This window comes from Podarcis muralis, chromosome 6 (genome assembly GCF_964188315.1).
Source record: "Podarcis muralis chromosome 6, rPodMur119.hap1.1, whole genome shotgun sequence".
In the NCBI taxonomy this organism is placed as follows: Eukaryota; Metazoa; Chordata; class Lepidosauria; order Squamata; family Lacertidae; genus Podarcis; species Podarcis muralis.
This window is the reverse complement of record NC_135660.1, coordinates 12,411,662-12,429,060: the sequence shown is the minus strand read 5'-3', so window position 1 is coordinate 12,429,060 and position 17,399 is coordinate 12,411,662.

The window sequence follows — 17,399 nt, the reverse complement described above, 5'->3', positions numbered from 1 at the left end:
CTCATGTTCCGGTGGGGTCTTGACCGGCCCAAGTCCGACTCCGGGGACAAGGACGAAAGAATGTCAAGCCCCTGGATTTCCTTTAACGGAATTCCCATTCGCATCATTTGGAGGGGTAGGCACTTACCCCTCCAAGCACCATTTAACCAATGCCTAACCGCCAACCTTACAAGTTGTGACGATTTGCTACGTAGTAGGCAAAAACCAAATGGCACCAGCCAATCAGCCAAATGGCAAAATTCCTACTAGGCCCCCGCTCAAAGGCGAACGACCCCATGACAGGCAATAGCAAGGTCAAGCAAGCAGAACCACCCTAATAAAAGGGCGGGAGGGCGGGTGATCCAGTTCGAAACGGCCAAGAGGGTGTTCCCTCCTCTGGCCACTGTATATATATGGCCTCTAACCCCTCCCCAATTGCCAATTTAAATCTTACCCCAGCAACCCAATTAACTCTTAAATGCTTGGGTTGCTAACAATTTGCCAAGTCATTGTGGAGTGGCCTGTTCCCCCAGCCGCAACACGTGCTCTCTGTTAGGGAGAACACGCTTTGCGTGCTGAGTCCCACAAGCCACCCCCCAACAAACTCACACTTCACACATCAATTTTTGTTTAAGGTTTTTGGCATAATTTTGGCCACAACTTTATTCAAATACAAAACGTGAGTGGTTGCTTAGGCATTGGTTATGACTATCTGTCCTTGCCCTCAGGGACAGAGCTGGTCTTCCGGACACCGGCGGAAGCCAGCGCGGGAAACAAGTATTGGGTGAGAATGAAGCTGGGTAATCAGACTAACACCTCTCACCCTCATGTTCCGGTGGGGTCTTGACCGGCCCAAGTCCGACTCCGGGGACAAGGACGAAAGAATGTCAAGCCCCTGGATTTCCTTTAACGGAATTCCCATTCGCATCATTTGGAGGGGTAGGCACTTACCCCTCCAAGCACCATTTAACCAATGCCTAACCGCCATGGAGCCCTCAGCTCCCCGCCAACCACTCACAACCCCAGCCAAGACCTCAGCTTGGCCACCACTGCACTTATCCAAGCCTCATTCCCAGAAGCCGACAGGTGCACTCCATCAGCTCTAAAAAGGGCTGCCGCTTGAAAGGTGATGTCAGGATGAAAAATCACCTCTCCACCTAACTCCACAATCCTTCTGGAAACCGCAGCATTGATGCGCTTCCTGGCCCTTTCGATGGCTGCTGGGGAACGACTGCCCATCCAAGCACGTCGTTGCAAAAGCTTGGACCAAAACAGCTTCGCTGTGGGCACCATTGCCCGCAGTGCCTCCAAGTCACCCAAGATTGCAGCACGTAAAGAGAAACAGTCTGTTGACACCAGGTCGTTTTCCCCCAGCTGCACCACGATAGCAGCTGGTGGCTCTTCCAATAGCAGCTGGCTCCGAATCCGTGGCAAAAACTCTGCCCAGCGCATTCCCCGTCTTGATAGCCAGGACAACCGAATGTGCGAAGGAAGACCGAGACCTGGACCCAATCCAGACTGCCGTGCTGCGACACCGGCCCAATGGATGATGCTGTGCCCCACCATCCATATGCGCACAGTATCAGGACCTGGGACAAACGAACAAAAGAAACAACATCAGACACCACCATTAACGCACATATCCCCTAAACGCATTCGATTTCCAACGGCCCAAATCCTTAATTCTGGCAGCTGACAAGCCCCAGTGAGCAGCCGTCGTGGCAGCCCCTATTCTGAAGGAATGGGGGGCGAAATCGCTAGCCGTGCCCCCACAGGCCGCAATTGCTTTGCGCAATACTCTCGCAAATTGGTGTCTGGATAACGGCAACCCATTCTCATGCCGAAGCAGCGGGCCATCCCCTTGCGCTCTCAACTCCAGGTATTTGCTGACATCCCTGACTGGGCAAGGGCCCGCCTCCCCCGTGGCAGGGAGTCGAATAAGGGCACCCCTGCCCCCCTGATCCGTCTTTGAATGTCTAATAGTAAGTCTCAATTCAGCAGGGGACAGCTGAATGTCCTGGAGCAGAAGGCCCCTAGAACGACCATCCCTGTGGTCTTCCACCACTAACTCACCCACCCTTAGTGCGCCAAAGAATGCGACGGAAAAGGCAGCCGAGAACAGGCGAGCCTCGTACCCAGACCAACAAACCACCCTGAGCTTTTTGCGTAACCTGCTCAGCAAGTCAAAGGAGATGGGGTGCCGGTTTGCCGGCCTGGAGGGGCAAATTCTACCCCATCCCTCAAGCGCCCTGCGGACAACAAACTTTGAACATGGGTCTTTATCAAAATAAGTTTTACAGAAAAAGGCTATGGCAGCCGCTTGCATCCTAAGTGTCCTGGCTGCACGTCCCAATTGAAACAAGTGCGCCAAGTACTGCAACACCTGCGATGAGGTGGGAGGTACCCCAGACGCCACTCTGTCTGATAAGCTGGCAAATGCCAGGAAATCAGCCCAGGCTTTTTCATAAGATCGCAGAGTAGAAGGGGAAACCGATGCCGCTACTCCCTGAAAAACTAATTGCTGCCAAGGTTCCAGAGATGATCCGGGAAATATTCCGGACGTATCCGCGCCTCTGGAACCAGGAACCTGAACCGCTCCATCTGAAAACGGGACAGAGCATCAGCAATATCGTTAGACACCCCTGGGATAAAACGTGCCGAGAAAACTATATTATGACGTAAACAATGCAACACAAAGTCCCGCAACAGGGCCGAGACCCTGGGGGAGCGCGATGATAATTTGGCTAGGACATTCACCACCGCCTGGTTATCTGTCCAGAAGCAGACACGACGATTCCTGAACTCCTCGACCCATAAATGCACTGCCACTGCAATTGGAAAAAACTCGAGAAAAGTTAGGTCACGCGTGATCTCTCTTCCCTGCCACCCAGGCGGCCAGCGTTGAGCACACCAGCGACCTTTCCAGAAAAGGCCGAATCCTAAAGAACCAGCGGCATCTGATTGCACCTGGAAATCATTATGCAAGTTCAAGGTGTCTTGCCACAATGAAACTCCATTGAATTCCTCCAGGAATTCCAACCATATGCGAAGGTCGGTCTTCACCTCCTTGGAAAGGCGAACCCGATGATGTGGGAACCTTAACCCAGCAGTGAGGCGTGCAAGGCGTGAACAAAAGGGGCGCCCAGGAGCCACCACCCTGCAAGCGAAATTCAAGTGTCCCAACAGCGACTGGAGTTGCTTGAGGGACACTTTTTTCAATGGAAGCAGTTCCTCTATAAGCTTCCTCAGAGCTTCCAGCTTGTCCGCAGGGAGGCTAGAAGTTTGCTCAACCGTATCCAAGAGGATACCCAGGTAAGTGAGCTGGGTCGAAGGACCCTCCGTCTTGTCAGCGGCGAGCGGGACCCCCAATTCCCGCGTGAGGTCGGCAAAGGCTTGTAACAGGGCCAAGCAATCGCCGGTGTTGTCCGCCGAAGCCAGTAAAAAATCCTCCAGATAATGTGTGACTCCGCCCAGTCCAGTTTTGAACTTCAAGGCCCACTCCAAAAAGGTGCTAAAAGTTTCAAAAGCGGCACACGCTATTGAACAGCCCATAGGCATAGCTTTGTCAAAGTAATACTTGCCCTCAAACTGGAAACCTAGCAGCCAAAAATCATCTGGATGAATTGGCAAAAGGCGAAACGCCGATTCAATATCACATTTTGCCAATAAGGCACCACGACCAAACCTCCGAATCATCTTGATCGCTTGATCAAGAGACGCGTACTTCACGGAGCAGAGCTCCGTTGGAATAACGTCATTAACTGACGTACCTACAGGGTGTGATAGGTTGTGAATTAAACGAAATTCACCCGGGGCCTTTTTTGGAACAATACCTAAGGGGGATATATGCAAATCGTGAATGGGTGGTGCGTCAAAAGGACCAGCCATGCGATGCATAGCCACTTCCTTTGCTATTTTCTTGCGGGCGACCATAGGTAGCTCACGAATTGATTTTTGGTTAGCAGGATTCCGTGCCACGGGAGACATGGCTACCGGAATCCTAAAGCCAACGGAGAAACCATCATTCAAATAGGCCGCAGCCTCCCTGTTGGGGTAAGACTGGAGCCAGAATTGTAGGACCTGCAAACGAATAGGGGTGTGGGCTAAGGATATCAATACATTACTTTCCTGCCGCTGCGGCTGCAGTAGAGGGGGTTGGTTTAGGGTTTTGCTGAGAACCCCCTCTGCCTCCACGAAAGGGCCGCCGTCCACTAAAGCAAGCAGCCGCTGCGTGTGCTCCGCCACATTTCTCGCAACTGTGGGCGTACTTACACCCCTGGCGCTGACATGATCCCTTATTAAAATCCCAGCATAGCATACGGCGGCTAGTTCTAAAAGCCGCCGGCTTGGGCTTCTGCTGTTCCGGCACTCTCTTGTCAATAAGTGGGGCCACGTGGGTGGTCCACACATCGAGATCCCTACGATCCCAGCGAGCTGTCGGAATCCTAGCCGCCCGACGCCTGAAGTTCTCATCGTATTTTATCGCCGCTTTTTCACCAGCTTTGGTGAAGGCGGAACGAACGATGGATAAATAAACAAACAAGTGGAGAGATCTCCGAGGATAAGCCGCCACCACTACGCCGGCGAAGACTTGGAAACAATCAAGCCAGTGCTCGAAATTTCTGTCAATCGTGGGGTTGCCAGGGCGCTTTTTGGAGAAATCCACTTTCTCCTGGTCCTCAGAGGGTGGGGCCAGTTTAAACATATCTACATACCGGCCGTTAAGTATCCTAGACCGTAGCTTCGTTGCCAAGTGCGAACCCGGAATGATGTCTCTGGCCGAATTGGTAGAGACCTTAACATCCGGTACCAGAACACCATCCCTACACTCTTGTACTGCCCCATATTTCGCCCGGTGAGCGTTGGCCCTCCTTTCCCAAGCCCACCTCGGAAGCCCCGAAGCCGCCTCGCCGAAACCCCAATAAAGTTCGATTGAGCCACCCACCTCATCGTCAGAACTAGAAGACGTACCCGTATAAGAAGAAGAAGAGTCCTCCCTTCTGCGTTTGGCATGCTTTCGGGAAGATCTTCTGTGGCGACGCTTTCCACCCAAGGATCTCCTAGCAGGAACTGGAAGGCTGTCCTCCATGGAGGATCCTGAGTCAAGGTCTTGCTGCGAAGGACCTGGGGCCACAGAAGATACAACATGTGAGGTACCTGAACCCGAAGCCACCTCAACTAAAGGCTGGGCAGCCTCGCTCCGGCGGGAAGCAGGCGTCGAAGGGGTCTTTCCTCGAGACACCCTCCTGGAAGACAGCCTTGTCCCCCGCGAACGGGCACGGGTAGCAGGTAAGGAGGAGGGTTGGGTGAGCCGGGAAACCACCCTCGCATTACTAGTTGATGGCCCTTCTCCCCCAAGCTCGCTAGACAGCGATGAAGCTGGTGACGATGGCACCAACGGCTGAGGTGGCCTTGCGGACGTAGAGGGCCGAGTGGAACAACGTTGAAGGACACCATCCATTTCGGCCGCAAAACGAGACATGGCCGCTGGATCATCAGCTATGCCTGCCATAAATGACTGAACCCGACCAAGTGATTGATTCGGGGCAGGTGAGCGCAGTGCTTGGGAGGGACCCCTGATGGGTCGCTTTGCGGTGGTAGACCGGTCAGCTCGGGCCGAAGCCTTCTTCGGGGCCATGCCTGCTAGTTAAAACAAAGAAAGACAAGGAAGGCCCTGATTAATAACCCAAGCAAGCTGTCAACCTTGTTGAAGAATTGACCAAGACCGGCCAAAGGCTTTTGACAATGGCGCTTAACCGGCAAGTGAAGGAAATGAACTACTACTGAAATTAAATTCAAGGAACTCTAATCTATTGAAGTATCTTTTATTAATTATTTATTAATTATTTAATTTATTATTCAATTATTTATTTATTTATTATTATTTATTACTAATAATTAAGTATTATTAATTATTTAATTACTTCCAGGAGCAGCGCGCCCCTAAAGCTGCCCTGCAGGGCAGTGTGGTCCCTGCAGGGGCAGTCGCAGCGCCAGGCCAAGCCACCAGGTGGACCTAAAGAAAGTCAGGTACAGCAAGCTGCTATACCTAGGTCACCCAGAAGGTGGCACTGTGCAGCTAGATCAAAAACAATACAGCTGCAGTGCTGCGCTGAGCCACTAGGGGAGCTCGCGAGCAGACAGCCTGCAATAGCCCTCCACGACCACTAGAGGGCCAGCAAGCAGTCAGGCGACAGACGCTGCAAAACAGAATGGAGGACCTCAAAAGAACCAGGAGGTCCTCCCAGGTAGAAGTGCAGGCCGGGGCTAGGCCTCGGCCTGCGCGCACCTCTAGCGTGCCGGCGCGGCTAGCGGCCAGTACCGTCGCGCCGCCCGCGCGCCTCGGATCGGGCGGGAGCAGGCCGCTCGCCCCGCCGCGCAAATTCCGAAGCTCTCTTTTTCTTCCCCCCCCCCACAGGAGGCCGAGAGCAAAGCGCGGCCGCCGCGGCAGACGCGCCAACGGAGCCGGGACCGGGAGCGCTCCGCAACCCCCAACCAGGTAAGGCAGAAGGGGGATGGGGTCGGGAGGGGGAGACGATTCGGGAGCGCCCCGCGGCCGCTAGGCCGCGATCCCTGTAAAACGGGAGGGGGGGGAAGCGCCGTCCGCGGCCTACCCGGAGCCGCCGCAAGGCCCACTTCACCCCCGGGAACACCAAGGCCCGCCGCCCGAACGGGCCGGGCCTTATGCCGCCGCAAGGCCCCAGCAATGAGGGAAGAGGCGGATGGGAGGGGGAGGGAGACGGCCGCGATCCGCCGCCGCAGCGCTAGCAACCGGGGGGGGGGGTTTTGCTCGAGCGGCCCCAAAAGCGGCCGCAAACCTGACCCCAAGCCTCCCCCAGGCCGGGGGGGGGTCCCCACCCACGGCCTTCTAACCTACCAGGGGTTGTTAAAGTAAAAAAATTAAAATTAAAATAACTGACAAAATGAGAAACTGAATAAAACAACCAGCGGAATGGGAGAGAGAAGGCAAAGGGAAATTAAGAAAAGGATTATAGAAGGGAGAGGAGTAGAAGACAGAAATAAGGGCAAGGAATCAGGGAATCAGACAGGCTTAATACAACCGTCTCTAGGCTGCTCCGTGATCCAGTTCGAAACGGCCAAGAGGGTGTTCCCTCCTCTGGCCACTGTATATATATGGCCTCTAACCCCTCCCCAATTGCCAATTTAAATCTTACCCCAGCAACCCAATTAACTCTTAAATGCTTGGGTTGCTAACAATTTGCCAAGTCATTGTGGAGTGGCCTGTTCCCCCAGCCGCAACACGTGCTCTCTGTTAGGGAGAACACGCTTTGTTACAGCGGGATCAGTTATGATTAACTTTTATGAAATGAGTGGACAGTGCAAGTATTCCTAGGGCATTTTCTTCTAATGTCCAGAAATGCTAGGAATCCACATTACATTCCAATGCCGGGAACCCATATTATATTAATCACATCTTTCGTTTTCACTTAGGCAGGTCCCCCTCCCCTTGAATACTGTTGTCTATGTTAGTTTGAAATTTGCATATGTGACTTGGTGGTCCAATTAGTGACAGAAGACACATCATCAGGATGTAGATGCCTGTCAGAACTGCACTAGAGCTTTAGAGGGAAGTTAGAATACATCAGGCCATCTCTTTAGCGGAGGCAAAGCTTCTCATGGTATCTGCTGCTTCATATGCAGATATTGGCAAGCATGGCTTCTCATGCATGGCTGAGGGAGATGTTTGAACCTTCCACAAGATTGATGCCATCACTTGGCATGGATCCAGAAGCTACAGAGCCACCTCAATAAAACATCACAATCCATATATCATCACAGGCCCCTAAATGAACGTTTAGATTTCTCTCAATGGCATCTTATCATGACTGCTCGTACTACTGAACACTTAGTTAGCACCTTCTGCTTGCTAATATGAACAGGGATCAATCTTACTTTTGATTCACGGAAATGCGCTCATCACAGCAACCTGTGACAACAGGCTTTGGGCAGCCATCTTGTATCCAACGGGGACATGTGGAGGGCATGTTGAGAAACTCTGTGTGCTTGGCAGCTCACCAGCAGACCACAAAGTGCTCATTTCCCTCTGCTAATCAAAATGGGCAAACACTCAGCACACTTCCAATCCATTCTAGTTATCAACCACTTGTTTTGCACCAGGGTGAGGAAATTAAAGCATCATTTTGCAATTTGGAGGCTACATAAGTGAGGTGGTGTATTATTTGACCATTAAATAACCCATTAGTATTGTATACTTTTTGATATGCACACACACACACACACACACACACACACACACACACACACACCTGACAATTAAACCACCAGTTAATTCCATCTCAGTATCTTAGCAAAGGAAAGAGCTTTTCCTTTCCTTTCTAAAGATTTCATTTGAGTAGATTTCAATAACTCATTGAAGCAGAACTGTATAAAATGAGAATGTCTTGTCAAAATAACTGCAGTCAGGGCCATATTTGTGAGATACTTATTGCCCTGACAAGTTCAAGGAACCAAGTCAGATTCCTGACAAGGCAAGATACTTGATTTGACTCCAATGAATGACAAATCAATAGGCTTTTTAATCAGGATTTTAGGGCACACGTTAAAGATGGATCACTTAGCAATGAAATAAAAATATCCAGGGCACCAAGATCCTGAGAACTGTACCATGTTGAAAGTATTATTCAAACACAGACTTGGTTTAAGGTTTTTGGAGCACAAATATACGGGGAGCTGGCAATCCTGATTGCCAGTGGAGAACCAAAAGAAAGACGATGATGATCCAAAATTTGTCTGTCCCAACTGCAATGATTAACAGAATTAATCAACAATGTAACTCATCTACAAAATTTGGATCGAGATCAGGACATTTGTTTGTCACACATGATAGCCTCGCTTCATTATTAATAGTTTGCATTATAATTGTTTCACCATTTACAACATTGTATTGTACTAATTACATACTTTTGCAATAGATTGGGCATGTCCAATAGGCAAGCAAGCACTGTTAAGCCTCAGTGCTTTCAATGAGATGGATTTAAGAATAGAGGATGGCACTTTCATTGAAGTCAATGGGTCTTAAACATGCTTACCTCAGCTGGCTCATAGTCATTTTAAAAAATGCCGTGGGGGTCTTGGTGCTATATTGAGAGCTTATTGCCACATCAGACAATTAGGACAGTTGCATATAAAATGGGATTTTGGGGGAGGGGAGGGGGCAGAAAAGCTGTTCTTTAAAAAGAAATCACATAACTTGGATAAAGAAAATGTTCCATCATATAACTCTGAAAGAAAGGCAGAAAGACACACAGCAAATATTTGCATTCATCCTGAGGCTCCAGAAATATTAATTGTATTCCTTGTCAGAATTGCAAGAGGATGAGCAAACTGCAATCTATCACTTCTTGGGACATTTCATGTTGTCATTTGCTTTACCTGTTCATGGGGAATGTCTGAACATTCTTATGCCATGTCAGGGAGGAGAGGCTTACAGCCTAGGCTTTGAACACACTGAGGGGATCATTTGTTTTCCCATAAATCTATTTTCCCCTTTATTTTTATTTTATTTTAGGAAGGATTAGTTGATTGCTAGACTCCGGAAAGTTACCTAGTGTATTCCGGTTGCTGAATCCATAAAATAAGAATCACAGGAGAGCAAACACCTTGCAAACACTGAGAGCAATGGGTAAGGGCATTCTAACAAACTGGAATATAAATAAATATGAACTAAATAATTCAGGCAGTCGTGTAGCTATTTACTTTCTACTGCCAGATGAGAGCTTTTTTTATCTCTTGAGTGACAAAACCAAAAGAACAGCAGTGGTTTAAAAAGAGGATTGCCAGGGAGGGAGGACCCACACCAAATGTATATTTGAACATAGACCCTTTTTGTTTTAAGGAGTAACATATTCAGATGATAGATGAATATGGGCAATATACTCTGTTTGATCAAAACTACCCTTTTTAAAATGAGAACATTGACTCAGGAGATGCTGGATCCCAACATGTAATGCTTTTGCTCCCGAGGAGTTGAAAAGCCAAGGTGTTCTGAGTCGTGGGTTACCAAGTGCTGTTTCCACGTTGTTGTTGTTTTTGTTGTTGTCGTTTTGAGGGATTGGGGGGGCAAGAGAGGACAAGGCAGAGTAGGGTGAGTTCTCCTTGTCCACTTGGAAGGGGAGGTGAACAAGCAGTAATGGCAAAAGGAGAAGAGGAAAAGTGTAGGGCAAAGAGCCTCATGGAATTGACAGTGGACATCCTACTGGGGCACTGGTGTTGAACAGTGCCCAGTGAGGCTGACTCCTACCTAACACACCCTCTGATGTTAACCCAACAGATGGTTGTCCAGAATCAGCCCTTTTCAGCATGCATTGGAATTCAGACTCCCTGATGTCCCAGGGTGCTCACTAGAAGGACAGATCCTGAAGCTGAGGCTCCAATACTTTGGCCACCTCATGAGAAGAGAAGACTCCCTGGAAAAGACCCTGATGTTGGGAAAGATTGAGGGCACAAGGAGAAGGGGGCGACAGAGGACGAGATGGTTGGACAATGTTCTCGAAGTTTGACCAAACTGCGGGAGGCAGTGGAAGACAGGAGTGCCTGGTGTGCTCTGGTCCATGGGGTCACGACTAAATGACTAAACAACAACAACACAACAATCTCCCTGGACCAAGCGATTATCAGTGGGGTACCAGGAAAAAATGGGAGGGGGACAGGCACAAAAGAGGCAAAATACATTTCTACATTCGTGAGTTGCATCCTACATGTTAAGATTTCGGAAAGGAAGATAACAATCTATGGAGGGCACAATGTTGAATGTCACTGCTCTAAATCATGCAGGAAGTTAGACAAGTCCAGGAGTCTCACCCCTGCAGAACTTTGCCCTTCAGCTCATGACGGGCTGCAAACAAGGGAGAAGTGATGAGAAGGTGAACAGGAGTCCAGTAATGAGGGGCGGCCTCCTGGTTTGGCAGGCTTCTTGCCTCCCAGCTCTCCTCTGGTACCAGCCATGACCATTATGCATAGTATATGGCTTTCCAAAGAATTCTGGATGCTTTATTTATGGAATTTCATGTCAGGGGACGCCTTTCATTTTTAGTGATTTGGAACTGGCATTTCAAACTCTCTTCTTTTTCCTTTTCGAGCTCGAGGTGGGAGATGAGTCAGAGGTCGAGAGGTGGGATTGACAAAACACAAGGCTCAGCAGCTGTCTTGCGAAGTAATGCTAAGCGGCATTGACTTCAACACCATGAAACATTTATTATTAGCTAAATAGTTAATGAGCACGACAGGTTTGTATGGAACATAGCAGTCTATTTGCCCAAAAGCTCAAGCTTAAAGATGCTTAAGATGCACAAACAAACAATAGACAACAAACTTGTGACTCCTGTATGCAAACATGAGTTTGAACACTAAAGAAATCCCTTCAGTGTTGAGGACATGGCTCCTTCTCCCTTGTTTACGTGCCCAGGCAGAAAGAAGGTCAGCTTGAACTACGAGTTACGACTGCAGCAGACAACTAGAAAATCAAAGAAATATAGAAGCCATTGGGAGGAATCTTCCAAAACAGGAAAGACTGTTATTCTAGGACAGAGGTAGCCAATCTATACCTCAGTGGACGTCAGTAGGCTGAAAGGAGATAGAACACCCAGCTTCAAATATTTACAGGGCTGTTATACAGAAGAGGGAGCAAGCTTGTTTATGATGGTAAGAGCTATTTGACAGTGGAATGGTCTCTCTCAGAGGGTGATGGACTCTCTTTCATTGGAGATGCTCAGAGGGTGATGCTTATCTTCCATGAACACTCAAGTTGGGTTCCATCCAACTCTACAACTCTATGATTCTATTATTCCTGACCATTGGCCATGTTGGATAGGGCAGGATGACAGCTGGATTCCAATAACATCTTAGGTAGTGATAGACGAAACCATCTTTCTCCAACCCATGTCCCTTGCCCATGAGTAGACTGCCAAGCTTGTTCCTTCCCAAGTCTATGCAGATTTGCATTAAGAGAAATTCATTTTAAAAACATGTAAAACTGCCGCACTTTCAACAGATTGAAATAGTTTTGGAAGCACTTTCCAAGGTAAGTGGGACACGGGTGGTGCTGTTGGGACATGGGTGGCACTGTGGGTTAAACCACAGACCCTAGGACTTGCCGATCAGAAGGTCGGCGGTTCGAATCCCCACTACGGGGTGAGCTCCCGTTGCTCGGTCCCTGCTCCTGCCAACCTAGCAGTTTGAAAGCACGTCAGAGTGCAAGTAGATAAATAGGTACAGCTCCAGCGGGAAGGTAAACGGTGTTTCCGTGCGCTGCTCTGGTTTGCCAGAAGCAGCTTATTCTGGCCACATGACCCAGAAGCTGTACGCCGGCTCCCTCGGCCAATAAAGCGAGATGAGCGCTGCAACCCCAGAGTCGTCCACGACTGGACCTAATGGTCAGGGGTCCCTTTACCTTTACCAAGGTAGTCTAATGGCTTATTCCCAGGTTCTTTTTTCTTTCTTCTAAATCATTTCTAGCAGCTTGCAGCAGCAACTTGAAAGTGTGGCACTTGCTGGAAACTATTGAAAACCAAGTCCTGCGAAGTGTAAGGCCCCTTCCCCTGCCCTTGAACTGGGTGTCATGTACCTGTAAGGCCACCAGGAACATTGCATAGTAAAAAAAAATATGGCTGTCCCAATAGGTACATAGGGCCACCATCATTTCCTCTATACAGTTACCCAGGAAGGGATGGCATATCACTTCCAGATGCTTCCTCCCCTCCCTTGTTCACATTAAACTATAGTTTGTTTTAAACTATGATTTAATGTGATGTGAAAATTAGGTCATTAGAACCAAGCAAAAGCACTCTAGGAGAGCTTCCTAGGAGCAGAGAGAGAGGTTTGGCTTAGTGAGAGGTGAGGAGTGGGGAGAGAAGAGTGGGGAGCTGCATTCGGCTCCCTGAGCTTAGGGGTTTGCCCCCTGTCCTCTGTCCCATGCCCCCAAACTGGACTGTGAACTAGTGAGCTCTATCTGAGTGTTATTCTTTTGGTTTGCTCAGCCAAAATTTATGCTTCAGGAAAGTTCCAAGCTTAGTCAGGTGCTCCTGGATATATCAAGTTTTTAGATCATGGTGTTGTTTTCCCCCTGATATGGCTGTATGTATCATATCGCTCCTCAGGGACCAGATCCTATTGGCCATCCACAGCAGAAGCAAATAATAATGAAAGAGTTATCAAACCCATCCACCATCTTGTGGCATTCAAGACGGATTCTCTAGAGCTGAAAACATGAGCTGAATAAAACTTGTGTTAAAGCTGTCTTTGTAACCATGCAGGAGAAGGATATCCTTTCAGCTTCGGTGCGATGAGACCATTGTTCTTATGTACACTTAATTGTCAACATAATTGTTTAAACAGAAGCCCCTGTGAGTCATTTGTGTGTCTAAACTATCACCTTGATTCTGACATTTGGAAAAGGTAAACAACCGTTTATGACAATCATGTCGAACAGTTTGGTATACCTTATAAGAGGGAGTTTGGGGTTTGGGGACTTCGTTAGCACATCATACCAGGCTGTTTAATCTGCCGTGATCCTGTCAAAGTCACCAGCTCGATTAGCAAAATGAGCTGGTTAATGCTGTCATCCCATATGCTGCACGTAGCTTTGGTCTGTCGTGTTGAAAGACAGTTCCCCTTGCCAGTAAACACACACCCCCTCATCATAAAATATACCATCCCAAATGCCATTGCTTGTGTGCTCAGGTATGTGTTTGATGGTGCTGAATGCAAATGACCCCAAGCCAACCCATAGTCAAGCACCCCAGAATCATCTTACAGGAAATGCATAGACAACCAAACTAAGGTAGTCCTCAGTCCTATTTTTCTAGAAAAAGGGGTGCCAAAGCTTACAATGAACTCCTTCCTCATTCTCTTAGAATGGCAATGGCTGCCACCTGAGAGGAACTGAGTTCTGGTGAGTTCCGGCTGAAGAAAAGCCCTGCTTGTACCTATCTGAGCCAACAAGGGCATCTTCTGAGGTAAATATTTCTTCTGGAAGCATAATCTTCTTCACTAGAGATGCTGGAGACTGAAATATGGCTTTCTGAATGCAAATCATGTGCTCTGCCACTCTCAGCATAGCCCCTCCTCCCCACATGCCAATGCCGCACTACATACCTGAACAGGTAACAAGCCTATGATGCGCAACAGCGCAGTGTGCAGCTGACTGGTCAAAATAACTACAGTGGTGCCTCGCAAGACGAAACTAATTCGTTCCGCAAGTTTTTTCTTCTTGCGAGTTTTTCGTCTTGCGAAGCACGGTTTCCCATAGGAATGCATTGAAAATCAATTAATGTGTTCCTATGAAAACCGCTTGCCAGGCTGGCGGTGCGGAGAAGGGCTTTTCTCCCCACCGCAAGCCTTCAGGACAGGTACGGGAACAGAGGGGAAGGCGCGCAGCGCTTCTCCTCTGTTCCCGGGCTTGCGGTGGGAGGAGGGTTTTTCCTCCCCACCACCAACATTCAGAACAGCCTTCCGAAGCCTGGCAGCGGGGCGGAGAGACCTCCTCCCCACCGCCAACATTCAGAACAGCCTTCCGAAGCCTGGCAGCGGGGCGGAGAGACCTCCTCCCCACCGCCAACATTCAGAACAGCCTTCCGAAGCCTGGCGGGGGGCGGAGAGACCTCCACCCCTCCGCCAGGCTTCGGAGCAGCCTTCCGAAGCCTGGTGGCGGGAGGAGGTCTCTCCGCCCCGCTGCCAGCCTTCGGAGGAGGTCCGAGGACAGTGGGGAAGATGCGCTGCGCTTCCCCGCTGTCCCGGAGATTTCCCTATGGGCTTTCGTCTTGCGAAGGAAGCCCATAGGGAAATTCGTTTTGCGAAGCGCCTCCAAAATGGAAAACCCTTTCGTCTAGCGGGTTTTCCGTCTTGCGAGGCGTTCGTCTTGCGGGGCACCACTGTATTTCAGTGAAGTGGAAAATGTATTCCTCTTACTTTTAAGATTCAGTAAATTTTTCCTCAAAGATTATTATGGGTCGCAAATTTCCTGCGAGGTTCCGGAAATGGGGTTTAATGTATCCCCCTAGGGCTTTTGTTTGATGCCCTAAGCTCTTGATACCAGGATAATAATGGGAAGCATGGCCTTTGTGGGTGGGTGTTATAGAGAGCGTGAGATAGGGGAAGCTCAATAAATTTCACTGAATTGGTTCTTTGGCAACCATGTACCATTTCCCCCAGGATGACCTATAAGCCCTGAAAGTGGCAATGCAGATCAGCTTGGAAGTGGGTTTGGCATGTCTCCATTGGCGTTAAAAGGATTAAAAAGGTGATGAATTGCTCCATGGGAGGTTTCCCTACCTGGGCATGTCAGAAAGCCTGACAACCTCTGTGCGATATTTGCAGGCTTGTTTCACCTAGTGATGCTGCAACTTGGGGGGGGAGGGGGGAGGGGGATGGGGTGGGAAGGCAACAAAAAAAATAATGTATCAGTCCCACCATATTTTTGATTGATGATGCCCCATTCGTTCGCTTTCAGGCCTGATTGCGATGTCATAAAAAAGGAGAAAATGCTGGCATGGAAACCATCTGATAATCATATCTGAAAAAGCAAAGAAATATCCCAGTGCTTCCTGTATGATTTTGCTTACCAGGCGTTTCACAGATTTAGAGATGAAGCTTCGACGCACAGAAATTAGATGGGCACTTTGTCATTCCACAGTAGTCTTTATTCAAGGATCTCAAACAGCTTGAGCAGTGGTAAATCAAGCTTTAGACAGAGCAGCGCCATCCTGGTCTCCTTCTATAGCTTCTCTCCAGAGACCAAGGAATTCAGAAAGACTGAAATCTCTGTAACTAGAGTTGATCCCACACTGGGCCTTTTAGTGCTGCTGAGGCACGAAATCAGGCATTCCTCATCTGATAAAGTCATGGAGAGATTGGGAGGGGAAAGGTGGTTCTGGCAAGCCCTACCCTCTCCAACCATCACTTTCCCTTTGAGCTGAAGGGCAGAGTTTTCCAGGGATGAGTCTCCTGGACCTGCCCAACTCCCTGCGTGATTAAGAGCAGCAACAGCCAACACGGTGCCTCCAGCTGTAACTCCCAGTATCCCTGACCATTGGCCAAGCTGGATGAGGTTAATGGGAGTTGGAGTCCATCAACATCTGAATGACAACATGTTGGCTACTCCTGGTTATGCAGGGTCCTAAACTCAGAAAAGCTTCCCTGAGTGCAGGAGGTTTGGCCTTCAAATCACAGACTGTTGTAAGCAAGGGGAAGATGGTGCCAGAGCTGTCACCATGCTCTCCCTCGTGTAATTTTAACTGAGTGAGGAAAAGGAACATCTGGATAGACTGATTGTTTCCCCTCAGATAGCCAACCACTGCATTAAAACAGGGGCTCCACACAGCATTTAATATAGTGCCATGTAAACAAGTACAGTGGTACCTCGGGTTACATACGCTTCAGGTTACATACGCTTCAGGTTACAGACTGCGCTAACCCAGAAATAGTGCTTCAGGTTAAGAACTTTGCTTCAGGATAAGAACAGAAATCGGGCTCCGGCAGCGCGGCGGCAGCAGGAGGCCCCATTAGCTAAAGTGATGCTTCAGGTTAAGAACAGTTTCAGGTTAAGAACGGACCTCCAGAACGAATTAAGTACTTAACCCGAGGTACCACTGTACTGTCCTTCCCCATGGCTGAGACCTTTCTAGAATGCCTACTCACAAGTTAAGCCTCGTTCAGCAAAGATCCCTGGCCAACGTCAAATAAAAGTTAAATGCTTGCCAGTTCAGCCATTTTGTCGCTTCCTGATCATCCCAAGTGAGGGATTGGCACATTAACTTCCCTTTGAACATCCTCCCTGTGAATAATTGCCCCATGTGGCTTTGTTTTCCAATGAGGGGGCTATTAATTCAAGAGTCTCTCTCGTTTTTTTAATTTTTTAATGAGTAATATAGCTATTGAAAAATATTGCTTGCCGAAGTCCCATCAGAGCAACACTGCATTGTTGTTGTTGTTGATGTTGTTGTTGTTGTTGTTGTTGTTGATGATGATGATGATGTTAAAATCAGTCAGCCACCACAGCAACTGAATGCCCCCTCCTTGCCCCACTTCACTGCCTGTGAATGGACTAGCAAAATCCAGCTTTTAAATCTTAAAATAATAATAATCTCATTAATTGGGGCACCTCAGTGCTTGTTGTTTTTGTAAAATCAAGTAAACATTTGAGCCCAAAAATGTTGCCCCTCCAGGAAACGACAGAAGGAGGGGAAAGAGGGGTTAGTTACCTGTGCCCAGAATCTGTTTCAATACTCCTTTTTCTCAGTCTCTCTCTGTCCCTTTGAAAGAATCTGCCAACTGTCAGGCTATAAACCATCCCAAGAATACACGTTGTCTTTTCAAGAATGAAACCTCCTTAGCAAAATCCACCAGGTAGAAATCTTCAAATGACCTCTAAGGCTGACAAATCA